General features: G+C 40.3%; 1 long non-coding RNA gene across 1 annotated transcript; it reads left to right on the top strand.

Annotated features, from left to right (window-relative positions):
• The first annotated feature begins 9,643 nt into the window (after window positions 1-9,643).
• LOC139819618 (uncharacterized) lies at window positions 9,644-10,080 on the top strand. Its single transcript, XR_011733786.1, has 3 exons — window positions 9,644-9,672; window positions 9,749-9,848; window positions 9,932-10,080. It is a non-coding gene; the product is annotated as an uncharacterized lncRNA (long non-coding RNA).
• The last annotated feature ends 7,843 nt before the right edge of the window (window positions 10,081-17,923 follow it).

The following is a 17,923-nucleotide window of genomic DNA, read 5'->3' as shown; positions in this document are numbered from 1 at the left end:
CACATACATGCTTCACCCAACTTGCAACATATATAACACTTCATTCACACATTACAATTAAATACAATGACCATTGCAATACATAATATAAACACAGAATAAAAAAAATATATAAGTATAATAAAAAAATCGCACACATTCTAGGCATACAAAATTTTGAATACATACAATCACACTTTTACAATCACACTGCTTCTTCACATACAACTACACTTTTTCTCAGATGCAACATGTTCTGCTTTCGCTAGAATCTTGCATCTTTCCTTCGATCTCATCTCCACCCCAAATCCACCACACTGCCTGAAGGCATACCTTTCTAAAAGGAAAATATGACATCTTCAGGTAGATGATTGATCGAAGGACTTACCTAACTGATTTTTTTAACTACTCATACATGCATTTACAATTTAACATTCATAAAACGAAATTATTTACAATGTCTTTTTTAAATATAATTCTTATAATCCTGTAAAATTTTTTTTCTTTTGTTTACATTATTTTTATATGATTCACGTATTCGTTTCATATCACACACGCCATGACATCGCGCTCTAACATTTCTATATTATTATTATTAATATTAATAATTTTATTCTTATGATTACACCACTGTACAATATTATTAATCGCAATTATACGTACTACAATTTTATACATATTGGCATGATGTTCTATGCATTCATGCCAATCCATATTAGCGTTCCATTTTTTTAAAAAATCTAACAGTACTTTTAAAACGTTACGACGATGAGCTCTAGTTTTTAACAATTTATTTGTAACGCTTGTTTTATGAAAAATTATGAATTTGTTTTATGAAAAATAAAAATAAATTATTTCTTAAACTATTTTCGCAATTTGTACAAGAATTAACTTTTTTAAGAACTAACTTAACAATTTCATTTTGGTAATCTACAGAAGATGCTACATTTACTTCATCGGCAACATTTTTATCCGTAATTAATTCAGATGCTTCATCGTCATTACAAATAATATTACGCATACCGTTATGTTCTAAATAATTTTCAAATGTACATAACAAATTAAAATTATCATTTGTAACTTCACAATTACCGCGACGCATTGAAATACATTGCATATTATTTACAAGTAAAGTGAAAAACGATTCTTGAAACTAACGAGGTGTGGGATTAATATTACGTACACTATGACTACGAATTTGGCCAAAAATTTCTAATGGATTGTCGTGCCGTGCCTTGAATGGGAGCTCAGGGCCGGCAGCGGCACCAGGTTCGTTGGATCCGCAGGAGGGTGAAAGAACAACTCTCAGACTTGATTGGTTGTAGTAGTAGAGTTTAATAAACGGCTGTTTCGGAGTTACACTTGGTTCACTTATGACACTACCCTGACTTGTGGGTTAAAGATAATACATAGAATAACGCGGTGCGTGCTCTCGGTGGTAACTGCCCGCCGCTTTTCGGAAGGGCGGGCCTTTTAACGTGTGGAGTCGCCTCCTCGTTGCTGACTTGGCTGTCAGCGCTTTTGCTTCCGGGCTCAGGTTTTGCCTGACGACCTGGTGCAGCCCGGAATGCCACCTAAGATGTCTTTGAAGAATTACAGTTCTTAAAGATTTAATTATTTATTCTTTTCTTATTACGTAAGTACTTACATTTCGATGTTGCGAATGTTTGAATAACACTAACCATCGTTTCACTCATTGCTTGGACTGCATTTTTTACATGCATTTTACTAATTTTTTCTTCTACCATATGCTCCGCTGTAATTTTCTTTAAAAGTGGTCGAATTGTATTGATCTTTTTATCTGTGATCCAAGCTGTTTTTAATATATCCCACGATGCAAATTGGTCTTTTTCTTCCGGAGCATTGGAAACCTGTAATAAATCTTTCGATAGCCAATTATTTCGAATACCTTTGATCAGATGTGGAGGATCATATAGATGTATTATTTCCTGCTTTCCAACTTCGTATGTTTGATCTATAACAAAACAAATTAAAATAAATTAATGCACGCGCACATACATTTTCATTTTATTTCTCATTTATATATTTACTTTGTGCTCTATTTTCCAAATTCCTTTTTTGTTGTTTAAAATAATAGCTCTTTAATTGCAGCTACATTAGAGGAACCTTGATCGCACACTGTTGCAACTATGTGGAAGCCCGTTTTTGTAATTGCTAATACCACTTCTTCAATGCATCTAATTAACTGAGCGGTATTAGTCTGTTTATCACAAAAATTAAATAAAAGTGGCATCTTTCAGCCAAAATGTAATTCGCGTAACATAAAAACTAAAGCATGATCCACGACTTTTCCCGTTCGATTGTTGCCCCAATCCTCAAGACCACAAATGACATCCTTTTGAATGTCATAAGTGCATTTAGGTTGGATAGATACCTCATCCCACATCAGAATACATATTTTTTCTTTCATTGACATATTTTGAGCTACACTCTCTAAATGTCTCAAAATAAATGGGTTTAATCCAGGATATATAGTACAGGTATTTTGTGCAACACCGATTGTAATGTTTGTATCGAAGAAATTTGTTTAAATATTGATCTTAAAGTATTATATGCATGCTTCCCCATAATCTTGTAAAGTGTTAATGCGAAGGCTTTTTGTTCTACACTATAACTTGTCCTTGAAGAATATAAAATGGTATCATAATCAAATTTACAATATTATATAATAGTAATTACCAAAATTAACAAATTAACACGTAATAAATATTTGAAAGTAATATATTTTGTTTATTAAACGGTAATTTTCATCGTTTTATATATGTAACGATGCACCCCCTGAAACTGCATCGTTCCGGCATAAACACCCTGCCGAGACCGCTCAACCACCCGCAGGGCAAAGAACGGGCACGGTGTGCCCACCGTATTTTTAATACTTAAAATGTATTGTTAGGAAGTCCGCGAGCGGACTTACCGCGGCGACCGCCTCGACGCGCCGAGCGGGGCCGAAGGCGACCGAAGACCGCCGAACGCGATTGCGGCGTCGGGACGCCGTAATCACCGACCGTTCCGCCGCACCGTCCCGGCGTTCGCGATTGCCGTTGTTACTCCTGCCACTCCGTAACGCCGTCGCGACGCGTATATAAGCCAGGCGTCGCTAACACGTTTGGGCGATTTCCTGATCATCCGTCTCACCGACCGCACCGATCCTGAATTCCCGCATCCGCTTATCCAAAACTAGTCTGAAAGAAAGTAGAGCGCCTCTGGCCTACTCTGTCTTCGCCGAGTGCGTCTCGACAAACGACCAACTTCATCCACACGGCTATCCGAACGGGGGCAGAGCGCTTCTCTGCTTCCATCGAGCGTTTCTCGCCGGATACCGCTCTGTCTCTCGACGCTCGTAGTCGGCCTCCACCGAGCGCTTCTCGGTGGCCGGACTCGCGCCATTTTCCTCGATCTATCCGCTCGTAGCCCCGCCGAGCGCTTCTCGGTGGGCGAACTCGAGCTAGATCGGTCCCGCCACCTACCGCGCCGAATTACCGCGATCTCGTCCGCGCTTCGCGCTTCACGCCTCGCGCCATTTTCCCGCGCTCCGATCCGCACCGCCCGGGAAAACCGGCTCCGCCCGTACCGATACTCATTGTAACGCGATTCGGCCCGCGAGACCGCCGAAACCTAAACTGCGTAAGAAAGTTTTTCCTATAGGCATATGTTATGGCGAAGAGAAACCTGACAATTTGAATAAGTATTTGCAAGGTTTTATTGAAGAAATTAATAATCTTATCGAGCATGGCCTCCATTTTGGGAATCACACTGTATTATTAGACGGTACTTATTTTATTTGTAACGCACTCGCGAAGAGTTATATAATGGGAACGGTATCACACACAGGTTTCAGTTCCTGTACTGGTGCACTGTTCGCGGTGTCACCTCTGACAATCGACGAATCTTCGTTGATTTGGAAAGTCCTGCTCGCACTTGGGAGGATTTTGTAGAATAGAGAGATGGTGATTTTCGCCGTCGAGCCACTCCACTGATCAATATTGTTGGTTTAGATTTTGTGCATCACTTCATTCTTGATTATTTACGTCTAGAATGTCTTGGTGTAATGCGTACTATGATATTGAATATGTGGTACAAAGGACCAATTCCTCATAGACTTTCTGCTGCTCAGATCGAAATGCTTTCAAACCATCTTGTTGAGCTTCAATGCAACATTCCTACAGAATTCGCAAAAAAGTGTAGAGAGGTGTTTATTATTTTACGATGGAAAGCGACAGAATTCAGATTATTCATGTTATATGTAGGTCCAGTTGTACTAAAAAATATTCTAAGCGAACAAAAATATGTTCACTTTTGAGAATTTCATTGTGCGATAAGAATTTTATTAAATCCGAATCTATGCAAAGAACAGGAGCTTCGGCAATTTACTAAAAACATTTTAAAACATTTTGTTCAATTGACCGAAATATTATATGATAAAAATTTTATTGCGCATAATTTTCACAATAACATACATATAGCCGACGATGCTGACTATTTTATCGACAAATTAGTTAATTTCAGTCTGGATACAATATCTGCATTTCCCTTCGAAAATTACATGCAAAGCATAAAACAAAAAGTTAGAGCACGCAACAGGCCGCTTGAGCAAATTGGCCGAAGACTTGGAGAAATCATGTCATTCGAGTCCGAAAATCCAACAGTAAAACCACAAGATCATGTATTTCCTAAACATTTTTCTCCGCATAATGCCGGTCCAGTACTACCAGGTTGCAGGCGCCAGTATCGTGGTGCTGCTCTTCCTCTCTTTAAAATAACAAATAATGCTCCCGATAATTGCTGTGGTACTGCTGACGGTGTAATTATTCAAGTTGCAAATATAGCTTTTTCTGATCATTTGCAGGTTCCAGTTGTAGTTGGTAGGGAATTTGTTAGCAAACGTGACTTTTATAATGTACCTATTGAAAATTCCCGGTAGGTATATTCAAAGTTGAGCAATTGTCTAATCTAAGGGCATGGCCATTGTCACAGATTAGCATTAAATATGTTCAGTTACCGTACAAAACTGCCTACATTGTATCATCAATTTTACATTGTGACACGCTTTAATTTCACAATATCGTGTTCTGCATTGTAATATTTTTTTTCATTGTCTTTTTTCTTATCTTTCTTTTTGTTGCTTCCTCATAGAGGAAGCTTTGTTTTCGTAAATTCGTATATGAACCTTTGATTGCGTATAAAGTTGGCTCTATTCAACCAAATTTAAAAGAATTATATATAAAATAGGGGTAGAAGAAACCAAAGAAAAGATTGTTTTTTGAGTTTTTAATGTCAATATGTTCAGAGTGTTTTAAAACGTCGAAATATTGCATTAAAAAAAATGTCTGTATGTGTGTATGTATGTGCTCGGGGGGCGGTAGAGCGTTCCCCAGATTTACGATTAAACTCGAGGGACCCGGGGGGGTTTCGGTCCCCGCGAAGCGATTATGAAAGACGAGCGATTATGAAAGACGAGAAAATACGAGCAGCGAATAATAGGATAGCAAAAGCGACTCACCGTTTCGTTGCCCGGCCCTCTCGTCGGTGTACTCGAGTCGTCCGTCTCCCGAGGCAGGCAAACTCTCCGTGATAGTGGGAAATGTCCGGCAGGCAAGGGTAGACGCAGGCAGCAAGCAAGAGGCACACAGAAGAGGCAGGCAAGCAAAAATGCACATGCAATGGCAAGCAGAGCGAGGCACGGCGCGCGGCGCTCGGTGAATCGGTTCCAGCAGCGAGTCGATCACTTCCAGAGTGTGTTAGCACGATGACTTCCGGAGCGAGAGTGTAGGCTCGCGTCGCGCTCCTGTTGAGAACCGGCGCGAGCGAGTATTTGCTCCAATAATTGGGGATGCCACCCGCGGGCGGGCAGCACGAGTCGGGTGAGTCACGCGAATATTGATTTAGATCGCGATCCGCCGTTTTGCGCGAGTCCCAACGGGGTCTACTTATCGACGGCTCGACTTTACCGTCGAATCACGAATACGACAAATTACCGTAACGCGAATGATCGCTAATACTATTGCAGACGAACTAATACTTAACACTAATATGTACAACTATGTACAGAGGGGCGAGCGCCAAACAGTATGTATGTATGTATGTATGTATGTATGTATGTATATCTGTGCCAAATTTACAGAAATTTCTATAACTCCAGAACTGATCAACCAAATCTTAACGAATTATATATGAAATAGGGGTAGAAAAGACTGAAGAATATAATAGAATTAATAAAAATTGTTAATAATAAAGGGGTTACCGATTTCTGTTAAAAAAAGGTTTACCAAAATTTTTTAATTTTATTATATTCTTCAGTTTTTTCTATATTTCTATTTCATATATAATTCTTTAAGGCCGGTATTCATAGTCGGGTCTTATATCCAAGATCGTCTTAAGTATAGTCTTAAGGCGTCATCAGCCGATTAGAGGGCCGTATTAACATCTTAAGACATCACTTCCTCTATGAGGAAGCCAAGTGCAAATTTCTAATTTGCACAATTTTTTACAATTCGTATCTATCACAAAATGTTTAATTAATTTGGATTTTTTTTAGCTGAGATGTAAATGCGGACTTATCACTTTTGTAATTTTTAATTTTCGATAATTTAATTTTTTAATTATTTATTTAATTCTCCTATTTACCTTCTACTTGTGATTTTCGCAAATTGGAGATCCCCGTGATAAAATTACATACATTTTGGAAGATTATCGCGTTCCACGAATAAGATAAACAGATTGCTTCGTCAAAATTTATTTACGTTAACTTAACGCTTTGTTTACATTTGCGAGTATATACTAGTTAACTTTACTTCTCAATTTTTTGTTTTTTTTTTAATGTCTGTATATGTTTGCTTATATAACAATATTTAATGGATGAATTTGAAATATCGAATTCTGATCGATCATATAGAAATGTTGAACGATATAGTCGTGTAGGTACGTCGAGTCGGTCCATTCCGGGTGAGAAAGCTTGCTTCCTCATAAAGGTACACACACTCGGTATTTTTACATATTAACGATCTCCATAAATCTGTATTAAAGTTAAGATAAAAATTGAAATAAAAAATAACTTATATAAGAACGTACATCCACCAATATGGAAAATAATTTTTTTAAATTCTGCATTATCTATTTTAACGATATTATGGGTTGTTATACATTTTTCATCATTTTCTTACGTACATATAATATACTAACATATTCATATATGTCGAGTTATAGTATGTGAAAAACAGTAAACTAACACGGAGATGCATAAAAGATAGAACTGGCAAATCAGAGAATGCGTTTTAATTTAAGAACATATTTTTTTTGTTATTTCCTGTTTTTCGTCTGCGCTTGATATAATGTTTTAAGATGTGTATTTATGAAAAGTATAAGTAACATGTTAGGTAAAGTTACATATATTCTGCATATGGCATGACAATTGTTGCATGTTGGCACTTTCTTAACGAAAATTATAATGCGGCATTAAATAAAATGTATTTTTTGCCTTACATTTAGATTGCTTTGTCACATTTGGCTATCTGGGATATGTCACGATAGTATTATAAAATACACTTGAAAATTATATTTAGTTTATATGTACTTACTGAATTGTAACATTTTAAAAATATTGCCGTATTACTTGTATTTCAATAGAACTTTCAAATGACAATGAAGGAATCGGAAGAATCAGGAAAAGGCAGCTCATCAGTTGCTAGTCATAAAGAAACATCGCCATCTTGCAAAGAGCTTTGCGATGAAATAAAAAAAGTATGGGCTATTGTTGAATTCGATACACTAGAAGAACAAGATCTCGAGGGATTTATCGACCTTGTTCCATCAGGATGGATTACAAGTGGAAAAAGATTTTCTTGGTACCCCATCGGTTATCATAAATCCAGCATTGGAAAATTAGCAAAGATGTGTGGAGAAGCAGATCCGAAATGGGACTGTTTTTTGATGACAATTATTGAAGACGGCATTGGTAATTTTTTGCAGGATCCTTACTCTTATGTAATTTATCTTTTTTCAAATGTCCATATTTTGATGCCATATCTTCTCTCTTCTTTTTCGATCGTATTTAATACATAAATATTTCTTCCTCTATTGGCGGTTTCGGTCAAACAAATAATTCAAAGTATAATTTAAAATTTAATTTCAAACGTCTTGACTATTTATATTAACCTTCGTAACGTAACGATGTATTAAACGTATTCAATTGAATATCAAATTATACTTTACATTATTTATTTGACCTAAACTGCCAATAAAGGAGGATACATTTATATATATATTGCCAATAATAAAAAAGGATATATTTATTTACATATTGATGTCGTTATTTTAAATTCGTGCGATTGCAGATAACTACACTAAAAGCATGAAAATGCTCGTAAAACTTTCAAAAAATCCAAATTTGACGCTGCATTCAGACGTAGAAGAAAAAAAAGGGTAGAAGAAAGAAAAAACCAAACAAACGGTTTGATAATTTTATTGACGATACTGAAGATTATGCAGTTATGAAAAAAAAGCACAGCCTGTAGTACTACCGATTCCAAAATTGGCATCTTTCCCTGTACCGACGAAGAATGCCTGTTTGCCTTGTAAAGAAAAAATAACGCAGCAACTTCCCTTTGTGGAAAATCGCCGAGACTACAATTTCCCCCGCTAGCATAAACAAAACACCGGTTATATTCATAATAAAAAGGGATGTAAGATGAGCCCAAATGCTTCGCACAAATGCGCATATACTAGTGACGGCGAAGTCACATTGCAATCTCTTGCGGATGCAGGTCTGCTTTCTCGGCAGTATGTTGATCTTTTATCAATTTTATTTACTTTTATCAATTTGGTTTTAATTACAATTCATTGCTACCAAAGTTATCTTTATTTTCCCATTTTGTATCCGACTTGATTCGATTTAAGTGAACCCTGTTTGCTAAATTAATTAATATGGCGCCGATTTAAAATAATTTTTTATGTATTATAAGTATTAACCATAAACAAATATTATACCTATTTCCAGTTTTAAACAAAAAAATTACTCAATCCCCTTATAAGATCCTACATTGCAGAAAAATTATAAATCTTTTTAAAAACTTTAACAACTTTCCGTTTGTTCACTTTCCACTATTCTTAATGTTATTAATTGAAATTTTTTACAATCGAATTTATATTTATTTATGTACAACAAAATTGAGATAATAAAAGCTTTTTTCGTTTTTTTTTTCCAGATCAATTGTGGTCATGCAAGTTGATGCTAAAAGTAACAGATAAAACTATTAACAGTTTCATAGAGTCAGAGCTGCTCAATAATAAAAATGCACCAAAAAAGCAACCTTTGCTGAAAAAGCATTCAAATTTGATGGATACATTTCCACTCTTAACTATGGACGAATTTAAAGCCGTTGAGAAAAAATTAAAGAACTTAATAAAGAAAAATTAAAGACGACACTTACCGTTTTCGATTGGTAAGAATATAAGTACTTCATTTATTTTATATTTCGTGTTACATTAATAACTCAGCTTTTTAAAATGTTCAGATTGAATCACTACGTGGAGAAGTTGTGGGTGATACCCTTCAAAGAAGGATTAATTCGGTCATGCGAATAATATTCGATGATTTAGCATCTCTTTTTAATTGGAAAGGCCAAAGAGGAGAAAAACAAAAATTAAACGGACATCGTATCAACAAAGTAATGATAGGTAAACTTACATTGTTTTAAAGTGAAACATGTATTTAATCTTATCCACGATATCTTCATGTAATATTTATTTACAGAAATAGTGGCCGAAAAATTCCCGAAAATTAATGAGACTATATTTGGCAGGAAAGCCGGGACATGGTTGTTTCAAGCCCCCTCACGGATACAAAAAAAGAAGTGAGTTTTGTTTCGTATGTGATTAATGAGGCATCCGTATTCATAATATTTTATACCTACACGTTTATTTTTTATTATTACAGATGTAATAATAACGGCGGCGATGAGAAAGAAGATATGGAAAGCGACAATGATTGTGATGCAGACAGATGTAACAATAACGGCGACGATGAAGAAAAATATACGAAAAGCGACGATGATTGCGATGCAAGTAAAAGTAGTGATGCTTCCAAAAGCGATAATGAAGAGATAAATCCCTGAAAATCGACGGGAAAACACTGGAAATTTCCAACTAAGCTACTTATTCCAACTTTTATAATTACATATAATTATATACTTTTATAATTACATGAATTTCCAACTAAGCTACTTATTCTAACTTTTATAATTACATATAGTTACATACTTTTATAATTACATGTTTTGTATTTATAAATAAAAATAACAAAAATGTATGTTTGTTTATACATGAAAAAAAATAAGTATTTAGCAAATACAATACAAAAATTGGTTAAGTATCTCTGATTTATATTTTTTTCAGATTTTACATTCGAGCGGTTTCGGGAGTACGGTGTGTGGGGGGTGTAAAAATTTTGAAATTTTTTTAGATTACAAACACCTTTTTTTAATGTTAAAAAAACCTTTTTTTAACATTAAAAAACGTTTTTCCTAATGTTAAAAAATGTTTTTAAACGTTTTTTCTAATGTTAATAAAATGTTTTTTAAACGTTAAAGTAACATTGTTTTTAACGTTGAAAATGTTTTTCAAACATTAAAAAAACAGGTTTTAAACGTTGAAAAAACTTTTTTTTAATTAATAAAAAAAGATCTATTCTATTGATTATATATATATATACACGTTTTTAAAAACGTTTATTAAACGTTTTTTGCAATAAAAAAAAACGTTTAAAAAACGTTAAAAAGTAAACTTGCAGATGTACTGCCTGACTTCAAAATCAAATGAAAAAATACGTTTTCGACGTATTTTTGGCTGCTGATTACGAATATCATAATATAATTTGGCGGTCGAACATATTGGAGCCGCCATTTTGAAAAAAACTTCGAAAAATGCGACTTTTTCTATAGTCAAAAATATGCATCGGATAAAAATGTTTTAAATAAAAAAATAAAGTATTAAATTCCTGTTCGAGATTCCGTTAACGCTGCGCCGTCAGATCAGATGGCAGCATCGATCGGGTAACGACGCTAGATCACCGCGGCAGCTTGCGCCACGCACGGGCGCGCTCATCGCCAACGTCTTTCTCGCGAAATTCAGAGTCATACAATGGCCGCGCAGTGATCAGACGCACGACGTGTGCTCTGTGCATTTTCGATTGTGACTACACATTGAAGTGCCCACCGCAGTGATTACAACAGCTGCCGAGATACTGCATTAACATGTAAAGCGACCGCTCATCCAGCTCTACTCGGGTACATCAACACGACGACTCAGGCTCACATGTGCGCGAGTGCCGACCGCCACGTGTCTCACCGGCTCACGGGCGATTCATCGAAGAGGACGGCAATTAATATAATTGCCGCTCATTTACTCAGACTATATACACATCTCATTTATACACCGCTCATCGATCTCAGGTCAGATCGACCGCCACGTGTCTCACTACACCGCTCATCGATTCTCAGGTCAGATTGTATCAATTTCGACGCATTAAAGACGGCTCAGATTGTGGTCTGAGTTATAAAAAATAAAGTGAATATTTAGTTAACACCTTCCACGCGCGTCCTTCTCATCCCGCTTCCATCGCCGGGATTAATCAGCGATTTCGCGAACATTTGGTCCTTCGAGCCGGATACGTGGAACTTAAAGTGTAGCTTGGACACAGATCATGTGAACAGGGCATGCCTTTCACGACATGCCACGTGGACATTATCGCGCGCTTTCGCGAGTGAAGGACAGACATTCTTACGTGCGCTCGCGAGTGTTACGAAAGCATGTTCACGCGCTCCCGCGAGTGTAAATAGACATTTTCACGTGCTCAATACATGACATTGTAGACTCTCGATTCGCATAGTGTTTTTCTCACGCGTCTCTCGAACGTTCTCGATTCGTGCAGCATTTCTTACACGTGTCTCGACATTTCTCAGGTATTTCATCGTGCGCAGCTCAGGGACGGCTCAACATGACGGAACCCGCAAAGGCGGGTACGGGCGGTACAGAAACCACGACGCCGCTGCTCGAGAACCGGCTCGCACATCGGAACGCCAAGCCTCACCCGTGCGCTTGTCCACGGAGCTCATCCTAAATGAACCACCTGGCGACGGTGCGGAATATTGGCGACACGCTGCCAACTTGTGCAGAGGACATGCCGTTAGAGGAGGTTATCCAAATCTCAATGCATCTCGAAGAGGCGAACAAGGCGTTTCTCAAAAAGCATGCATATCTTGAAGCCTCACAGCCGTTGGCGCTCATTCAACAGCAAAGCGCACGTTGACAGCTCAGCATGTGGCAGCTCAACCGACCCGCACGGCAGCATCTAATTTACTCGTGCGATTGTTGCAACGGCACTCACTTCATTGTGATGTGCACGTAATTTAGGGATCTTTCAACAGGCGATCGACAAAAACTAGTCATACCACGGAGGCTTTGGTTCAAATGCCTCGGCCGCCACAACGGCCACTCATGTAAAGGCTCACGGGGGTGCAAGAAGTGCACCAACCGACACGATGCTGCATGAGGCTCATCAGTCGAACTCATCAGCGAAGCCGATCACCAGCTCAGCTGCGTCAGCTCAATGGGAAGATGGTGCAATCGTCGCTCACTCATCTTTGGCCCGCTCATTACACTCAACATTACTCGCTACGGCCCTGGCTCAGATCAGCTCATCTGTTCATACTCAATGCGTATGGCCTCTCATTGATTCAGGTTCAGAACTTACCTTTGTTTCAGAATCTCTCGTTCGCCAGCTCAACATCACTCATCATCATTCCGTCATTCTCATTACCGGAATTGGTGGCGGAAAGTCCACGCAAAACTCGAGGAGTTGCATTGCTTACGCTCCGCTCACTTCACTCAAGAACAGACGTCATTATTCAAGCTCACATTCTGCAGACGTTAACAAACATCCTGCCATCATTCAACGCGGCACCCCAGGAATAGCCACATCTCCCCAAGTTAACCTTGGCTGATCTAGATCTCCTAACACCACGGCCAGTGGATATCATCATTGGAGCTGACTCATGTGGACAGATCATCAAGCCCAACATCATCAAACGAGATACATTGATGCCAATTGCGCAGCTCTCTTCGGATAGCTCGTTTTCGGACCTGTTAATACATCATCATCGGCAATTGCCACCGTGCATCATGCCTCCGTTCGGGAGGGAGAAGATGTTCTTGACGACTTGCTGGCGAAATCTGGATACAAGAAGAAGAGCCTGCGAGCAATAATCTTGATCTTACTCCTGACGAACAAAGATGTGAAGAACATTTCAAGAGTACTGTTTTACGGGATTCAACAGGTCGATACACAGTTCGACTTACACTGAAATCATCACCGGATACTCTTAGCGATTCGTATCTTACTGCGCATCGATATTTGACAGGTTTACGAAGAAGACACTCACGAGATGACAACTATCGACGTCTGTATTCTCAGCTTATAATACTCTATCAAGAGCTCAATCACATGAAGAATGCTTCAACCGTTTCCAGTCAGCTCACACAATATTATTTGCCACATCACGGAGTGCTCAGACCAGACAGTGCAACCACAACATAACGTGTGGTATTTAATGGCTCGAGTGCATCTACATTCAGCCGCTCACTTAATGATCTCATGCACACAGGAGCCAAGCTGCATTTCGACATCACCGATGTCTTGCTCTGGATTCGACAAGTTCGGCACTTAGTTGCCACTGACATCACCAAAGGGTATAGGCAGATCAACGTGCATGAAGATGACTGAAAGTTACAACGGACTCACTGGATAGATGAACAACTCAATGAAGTGCCATATCATCTAACAACGGTCGATATGTTGATGACAATTCTGGAGGCGACGACACCGTTCAGCAGGTAGTCAATACTGCTCAACGGACTTATGCATGGCGGGCGGCTTCCCATTAGCAAGGTAGCACGCGACTCATCAAGACGTACTCACTGCGGTTCAAGCAGAACAGGACCAGGGCTCACAACCTACATTGACGATTGCGTAACCAAAAAACTCGGATTACGATGGCTTCCTCAAGAAGATTCATTCACATTCTCAACAAGGATCTCGTCGCACACCGATCATCTCACCAAACGCCTCGCTTGGTCTGAAATAGCTCAGATACTCGATCCATTGGGTTTTGTATCACCAGTGGTGATCAAGGCGAAAATGCTCTTGCAGGAGCTTTGGCTACATGAAGCTTTAATGGGATGAACCACTGCCATCCCAGCTCTCATCACGGTGGCTCATTATCAGAAAAGAACTCACAAGCTTGCAAGCTCTCAATACCTCGGTGGTACAACCAAAGTAGCACCTCTCAAACCACATGGAGCACCTCGTCAGTGGAATTTCACGGCTTTTCTGATACGTCTCAACTGGCAATGGCTGCAGTCGTATTTATCACCGTCCACGGCTCTAATGGCGCCACGATTTCATTGGTGTGCTCCAAAACGAAGGTAGCACCGCTCAAACGGCTCACCATCCCGAGACTTGAACTCACCGCAGCATTGCTGCTCTCAAGACTCGTGCCATACGTTCAAGCCACCTCGAAGTTGAACGTTACAGCAACTCACCTGTGGACGGACTCTGTTGTGACACTCACGTGGATCAAATCTCATGCATCGCGCTGGAAGGATTTCGTGAGAAATCGAGTTTCTCAACTTCAAGAGCTCACTGCGAACGCACATTGGAAATACGTACCAGGTACGTCCAACCCAGCCGACTGCGCATCACGAGGATTAACTACTGCTCAACTTCAAAGCCACTCATTATGGTGGACGGGACCACCGTGGATTCTTACACCTGAAGCATGGCCATCTCAACCCGCGCTTCCGGACGAATTGAACGGTCATGAGGCTCGTCCTGGCATTGCTCTATATGCAGCTGCATCTCAGCCGAACTATCATTGGGATCTCATAGTCAAGTACTCAACCTTCAATAAATTCTTGAAAATAACAGCTCTCTGTTTCAGGTTTATCGCTTTCTTGAGAGGGTTCTGGGACGGGTCGTTGGACTCGCACTTTGCTTTGGAGAATGCCAGATTTTTCTGGATCAAGGCTACTCAAGCGGCATACTTCACGTACGAGATCAAGATACTCACGGCCAACTCGAGATCACCAACTGCTCACGCATTCAGTCGATTGACTGCGTACATAGACGCTCAAGGACTCATCCGAGTTGGCGGCCGTCTCAATCAACCAACATTGGATCAAGACAACAAACATCAGGCGATTTTACCTCGCCACTCACGCTTCTCAACCTTAATCATCGCTCACGCCCATTTGCGCACCCTGACTGGAGGAACACCGCTGACATTGGCTCATGTCAGGCACAATTACTGGATCATCGGCGGACGGGCTCCGGTGAAGTCTTGTATTTTTCGGTGTGTCGTGTGTGCTCGGCAGAGGGGGATCCGTGCTCATCAACTGATGGGCCAACTACCTCTCTCGCGGGTTACGCCGTCACGTTCGCTTACTCATACAGGAGCTGACTATGCCGGACTGCTCACTATCAAAACATGGAAGGGACGAGGTGTGAAAATATACAAGGGAGAGATCTGGGTTCGTCTGCTTCTCCACCTCCGCAATTCACCTCGAAGTAGTCAGTGACTACCCATCAGAAGGATTCATAGCAGCCTTCCGAAGATTCTCAGCTAGAAGGGGAATTGCTCAGATCATGTATTCGGACTACGGGACAACATTCATTGGAGCAGACGCCGCGCTCAAGAAAATGTTCATCCAGGGCTCTCAAGAACATCACGGATTGCTAAAGTTTTACAACTGAATGACACAGGATGGGAGTTCAACCCACCAAGCGCTCTACACATGAGGGGCAAGTGGGAGGCGGTAGTAAAGTCTGAAGTTTCATCTGAGACGGACTATCGGGGAGACTACTCACGACGGAAAAACTCACAACGTTGCTTACGCAAAACAAGGACATTCTCAACTCGCGGCACTTAGAACCGCTGAGTGACGACCCTGAAGACGTCTCAGCGCTCACACCAGGTCATTTCCTCATTGGAGGTCCAATCATTACCATGCTCGAGCCCATCTCTGATTGACCTAGCAACCTCACGACTATCTCGGTGGCAGCTCATCCAGCAGCATGTTCAACATGTTTGGGCACATGGGTCGGCTCATTATCTGCAACGCCAGCAGGCGATATCCAAATGGCATCATCCTAACAACAGCATCAAGGTAGGTTCCATCGTGCTGCTCACCGACGAACGCTCTCCACCGTGCAAGTGGCCACTCGCCAGAGTAACGGACCTGCACCCCGGCAAGGATGGGCTCACTAGGGTGGTTACTCTTAAGACGGCCACCACGAGACTCACTCGGCCAATCTCAGAATAAAGGATCAAGAGTAAGGAATCATCAACAAGGTTGCTGATGGCGGGCGGAATGTTCGAGATTCCGTTAACGCTGCGCCGTCAGATCAGATGGCAGCATCGATCGGGTAACGACGCTAGATCACCGCGGCAGCTTGCGCCGCGCACGGGCGCGCTCATCGCCAACGTCTTCCTCGCGATATTCAGAGTCATACAAATGGCCGCGCAGTGATCAGACGCACGACGTGTGCTCTGTGCATTTTCGATTGTGACTACACATTGAAGTGCCCACCGCAGTGATTACAACAGCTGCCGAGATACTGCATTAACATGTAAAGCGACCGCTCATCCAGCTCTACTCGGGTACATCAACACGACGACTCAGGCTCACATGTGCGCGAGTGCCGACCGCCACGTGTCTCACCGGCTCATGGACGATTCATCGAAGAGGACGGCAATTAATATAATTGCCGCTCATTTACTCAGACTATATACACATCTCATTTATACACCGCTCATCGATCTCAGGTCAGATCGACCGCCACGTGTCTCACTACACTGCTCATCGATTCTCAGGTCAGATTGTATCAATTTCGACGCATTAAAGACGCATTAAAGACGGCTCAGATTGTGGTCTGAGTTACAAAAAATAAAGTGAATATTTAGTTAACACCTTCCACGCGCGTCCTTCTCATCCCGCTTCCATCGCCGGGATTAATCAGCGATTTCGCGAACAATTTCCTATAAAAAAGTTGTATAAATTTTTTTCCTAATCTCAAAAGGAAGCTCATAAATAAGCGATGAATGTGACCATAATGCGTTTACGTTTGTACGCAAAGTACGTATGCTTATGAGACTCGCTGTATTGTCCATATACAAAATGCCTGATAGTAGATATCCGTGCGTTATTATTTAATTATAATTATTTAAAGCAGTGAATCGTTAGTATATTAAAAGAAAAGTTATTTAAAGCAGAAAAAAGTGTCACTCTGCCCCGCGAAGCAAGATATTAACAGTTAAAGTTGACGACTATCAGGTTATGAGATCTGTCATACCGACGAGCTGTAGCGACTACGAACATGCTCTGCAGCCATATGCGCATGCTCAGTGGCTGCAGGCGCATCCAAGACGTCACGTGACAACTGTTTGGTTGGTAATTCGAAATGATATTCAGGGCACACATGTGTGTGCCCTGCTTTAAATCACAACTTCCATAAAGAAAAGCATACACACGTATGTGTGCCCTGTTTTAACGAAAATCACAACTTTTATAAAGCAGGGCATACACACGTGTGTGTGTGCCTTGTTTTAACGAAAATCACAACTTCTATAAACTTGTCTATAAAGCAGGACATACACACGTGTGTGTGTGTGCCCTGCTTTAACGAAAATCACAACTTCTATAAAGCAGGACATACACACGTGTGTGTGTGTGTGCCCTGCTTAAACGAAAATCACAACTTCTATAAAGCAGGACATACACACGTGTGTGTGTGCCCTGCTTTAACGAAAATCACAACTTCTATAAAGCAGGACATACACACGTGTGTGTGTGCCCTCCTTTAACAAAAATCACA

This window comes from Temnothorax longispinosus, chromosome 1 (genome assembly GCF_030848805.1).
Source record: "Temnothorax longispinosus isolate EJ_2023e chromosome 1, Tlon_JGU_v1, whole genome shotgun sequence".
NCBI lineage: Eukaryota > Metazoa > Arthropoda > Insecta > Hymenoptera > Formicidae > Temnothorax > Temnothorax longispinosus.
The sequence above is the reverse complement of the archived record's forward strand: the minus strand, read 5'-3'. Positions and strand labels throughout refer to the sequence as shown.